Below are 5,031 nucleotides of genomic sequence, written 5' to 3' on the forward strand. Positions count from 1 at the left end.
GCATTTTTATCCTTAAATTATTTTCTCTTAATTGGCTTCTTTTCTTATTTCTTTTTTTTGGGGCTTACCTGCAAAAACATCGAAATAACATAAAATAGTTTTGGAAATGCAAGGCTTCGAGCACTGTTAAACACTCAAATCTTTGTACGTTATAATGCCGACATTAATCGACTTTTATTTTCAATGGTCACATGCAAGTACTTGGTGGGCCAGATTTGTCTGGGGTTATTTTTGTCTGGTAATTATTGGTACATGCACAGAGGTTCATGTGAAACGGTTGCACCTGTGTTTTGATACATACAAATGTAAATTTTATTTAAATAACTTGTATTTTGGTATTTAGAAATACATGTATTTGTTTTGGGAAGAGATGTCCAGGATATAACGACTCTAATGAAAGTAAATCGATGAATCCTTTATTCAGGTTTCTGCGAATTAAGACGTCTTCTCTCGTGTTTATGGAGCCCCCGACATTTTAAATCAATAGCTAGAACAAAGGGCTATCACAAGGTATTCCAGGGTTCGAATCCCTGCAGCGCCACTGTCGTTTTTACCAGTTTTTTTGTTCTTGTTATTTTTGGTTTTGTTTATCCATTATTTATATTCTCACATATAGGACTTGACTTAATCCTCTTCGCCCCTTTGGGAGCATATGGCCTCAGTGAGTTGTCTCCACCGCTTCCGGTCTCCGGCGGTCCTCTTTACCTCCTGCCATGAGGTGTTGTCACTGTCCAGGTCTTTTTTGACACCCCTCCTCCAAGAGAGCTGTGGTCTTCCCCTCCTTCTTCTCCCCTGAGGGTTCCATTCCAGCGCTGCTCTCGTGATGGATGCTTTCTCAAAGTGTGTATCCACCTCCACTTTCTTCTCCTGATGGTCACCAACACCTTTTCCTGGCCTGTTCTCTCAAGGAGATCCACATTGCTTATCTTCTTGGGCCACCAGATGCCGAGGATGAAACGTAATCTTGAGTTGATGAAGGTTTGGAGTTTCTTCATGTTAATTTGAGTCAGTCCCGAGGTTTCACAACCATACAGTAAGATGGACTTTACATTGGCTTCGAGGATCGGCAGTTTGGTTTGTACAGAGATGTTTCTGGCACTCCAGATGGGTTTCAGCTGGGCTAAGGAAGCCTTTACCTTACCTATGCCCGCATCCACATCCTTGGTGGCCCCTCCATCATTACTGATTATGCTCCCCAGGTACGTGAACTCCTTTACCAACTCCAACTCTGTTCCTTGGCAGCACACGGGTCTGCTTTCGTAACCCACATCTCCTTTTTTTTGGATGCGCTTATTTTCAGTCTGACTTGGCTTGAGTTGTCTTCTAGCTTCTAGGTTTTCTTCCTCATCTGGCCAATGCTGTGACTTAACAAGGCAAGATCATCCGCAAAGTATAAATCGTCCAACATATCTCTCAGTGTCGATTGTATTCCTGTGCTTCCTTCTTTAGTGGTTTCCCTCATTACCCAGTCCAGTGCTGTTATGAAAAGTAGTAGGCTTAATAAAGATCCCTGTCGCACTCCAGTGGTCATGTTGTTGTTCTGTCAGATCGCCTCTGTGAGATACTTGTGCTTGGAAGTTGCTGTAAGAGACTTTGACCATATTGATGATTTTTGTGGGGATTCCATAGTGACCCAGGATGTTCCAATGTTTGGACCTGTCGAGTGAATCAAAGGCCTTCTCATAATGAACAAAGACGGCATACAGTTGTGAGTTAAATTCTGCAGATTGTTCTACTATAATTCTCAGAGTTGGGATCTGGTCCCCACAGGATCTATTTGGACAAAAGCCTGCCAGGTTGTCCCAGAGTTTGTATTCCATGGCATTTGCTGCGGTTAAGTATTATGCTGCACAGTAGCTTGCTGGCAACTGAGAGTAGCATTATGCCACGCCAGTTCTTGCACTGCGTAAGATCTCCTTGCTTTGGTAGTATTACGATGATGCCTCTCCTCCAATCCAAGGGGATTTCTTCTTCTTGCCATATTCTCTTAAGGAGAGGGTGTAGGGCATCAACAGACAGACTGCCTGCCCCTTTCCAGGCCTCCGAAGAGATCCCATCTTATCCTGCCGCTTTACCGTTCTTAAGTAAAGCAATTGCCTTACGTATCTCTGCCTTGCTTGGGTTGCCGGTGCATACATCAAGCACATCCATTGGAGGTTCTACTTCCGCTGGATCTGGTGGAGGAGTGTGGTTGATTATTTCTGCAAGGTTTTCTCTCCAGCGTTTCATTTGTTGCTCCTTTACTGTCAGCAGTTGGCCGTCTTTATCCTGTACTGGTTTGTCAATCCGTCTTCTTTTACCATTCAGTGTTTTTGTGATTCTGTAGAGGGTTTTCGTGTCCTGCTTTGCAGCGGCCTCTTCTGCCTCAGTGGCCTTGTCCGAGATCCACTTCCTGCGTCCTTCTCACTTCCTGAGTCAAGGCCTTCCATGTGCCTTGACTCATCCACACCTTCTTCTCATTTCGATTTCATCGTCATCTACCTCTTCCTCTTTATCTGACTTGTATCGTAGGGCTTCAAAGCGGTTCGCCAAGGTGAGTACGAACTCCTGTTTTGTTTCCGGGTTTTTCAGCCTGTCTACGTCATACTTTATTGTCTTCTGTAATTTCTTCCTACAGGCGGCAAGACGTATCCTGCATGCGGCCAGGAGTAGTTGTTGTTGAGCCAACATCCGCAATTCTCTTTATTCTGCAGACTAGCAAGGTTCCACGCCACCGACTGGAAATCGCAATGTGGTCTATCTGGTTCTCAAATGATCCATCGGGTGATCTCCAGGTCCCTTTGTGGCCCTTCTTGTATGGAAACAAGGTGCCACCTATTACCAGGTCGTTTAAGGAGCAGAAGTCGACAAAGAGCTCTCCTTTCTGGTTCATGGTCCCCATCACTCTCTCATTGCCACTGTCTGTAGATCCCACTTTGGCGTTCATGTCCCCCCCATGAGAATGGTGATGTCTCTCTTCTTACGTTTGGCTATAGTGGCTTGCAGCTGTTTCCTGTTAGATTAAAATTATTATATACGTATACGCCATACTTAAATTAATTCTAAAAGATAATCAAAATATAATGTTTAAATTACTCGCTTGATCTAAGAGCGTGACGATTGACTACACATCAATCAACATTTTACTCAGACTGATTCACACTGGTTCGAGGCAAGCTTGAAACAGAATTATAGTTACCGGAAAATTCAAACTTCTGTTTATCTGCAAATCACACCTTAAATGGTATATCAAAGAACGAAGCAAGAAGGGGGAGCGAAAGACGGAAGAGAAAGTGACCCCAGCCCGAAAACATTTCAATAATTAGATTACAGAAAAACAATTAGGACTCTTAATGGGGGATCGGTGACACAGGGAACTTACAGGAACAATTTGGCCGGAGAGGACGACCCCCCTGGGCGGGAAATTTGACTTAAATATAGCGATGTTTCTACAGATCGGGACCTTTTTGCCCGGGGCTATTGATCTGTAAAGTTGCCGGGAAAAGTGCGTCCGATCGACCGTAATTGAAAGCCAGTGGCGGGCCGTGCATTTCACACCTAGGCCTTCACTGGTGTCCAACATGAACTAATCCACGTCGTTTTAAGCGAGTGTGTCTTGGTTGTCTTAGCGCGCTCTAGCTGTCATACACCCGCTCAACTTCTCTGCTGCGCACTCAACATTCAGCGCGCTGCTGCTTGTAGCTTTTTAAACATCATTTGAACATCGTTACCATGGGAGTGAATCGATTTGTCAGAACGCTTAATAAAGTTTGACTTTATCTGACTGTTTTGTTGACATTCCCTTTAGCCCAGCTTTATATAGTGGATCCATAACGCAACCCAAGTCAAACGTTTGACTGTACCTTTTATTCTATGCGCCTTATAATCCGGTGCACCCTATTTATGAAAACTTCTAAAATAGTCCATTCTTTAAAGGTATGCCTTATAATCCGGTGCGCCTAATAGTGCGGAAAATACGGTACCCTAAAAAAATGCATGCATTTATCTGAAAGGTTTTACATGGAAATGATCAGCAAATAACAATCTCCTCAACTAAACTGAACAAAAAGAAAAAAGTGAAGGTAAGACAAGTCTGATTTGCAAACTCAGTTTTGCTGATTTTGTACTACAATTGTCTCAAAATATGTCTGGTTTGTTAGTGGTGATTGCCTGTAATTGCTGAACCACATGTAAATGTAATTTCACACAATTTTTTTGGGGTATATTAATAATTAATTTGTAAATACCAAAATACAAGTTGCTAATATTAAATTTGGAAATGTGAATATCAGAACACATATGCAACCATTGAATATTTCCATCTGCGCATGTACAAATAATTATGAGACAAAAATAACCCCATAGATTTTTGGCCCTCGAGGCATGAATTTGACACATTTGGTACAAGATAAGATAAAATATATATTATTAAAAATAATAATATATATTTCTTTAAGTATCTTAAAAAAAATTGCGATTGAGATGAATTGCAATCTTGCTCAGGAATGTATTTTAATCGTCATGTCGGACGATGCTGGGAAAAGATTGACTAACTCATTGTGATAGTTCTTATTTCTTCTGTTGTTACATTTCCCCCCGTCACGTTTGCAGATGGTGTGAAAAAAAAAAAAGTCACACTCACTCCATGACGATTCGTCTTTCACTCGTGTGACCTCAGACTTCTTCTCTGTTTTTTTGTGCAACTTTCCCGCTTGTGCTTTTCTCTCAGTCACGGCTCAAAGCTTTTAGAAATCCAGCGTTGCAACATTTCCTCTTTACTCAACATTCCCTCCGTTTGTTTTTGACTTTGACAAACTGAACCAGATTGTTACTATAGTAACAGAAATAATTTGAATATAATTTCGATGGTAAAAGCATAACCTAATCTTTTTTTTTTTTTAGAATCCCTTATTACTAGAAAAATACATTTGTAAGGATCTTGGATCATTTTTATTATTCTTATTTTATAGTCTTTTTATTGCTTCCCCTTCTTAGCGTTTCTTATTCAAATAGAAAAGCAGAAGCTCACGTATGTGCCACTCCCCAGGAGAA

The sequence above is a fragment of the Callionymus lyra genome, chromosome 17 (assembly GCF_982586985.1).
Source record: "Callionymus lyra chromosome 17, fCalLyr1.hap1.1, whole genome shotgun sequence".
Classification (NCBI taxonomy): domain Eukaryota; kingdom Metazoa; phylum Chordata; class Actinopteri; order Syngnathiformes; family Callionymidae; genus Callionymus; species Callionymus lyra.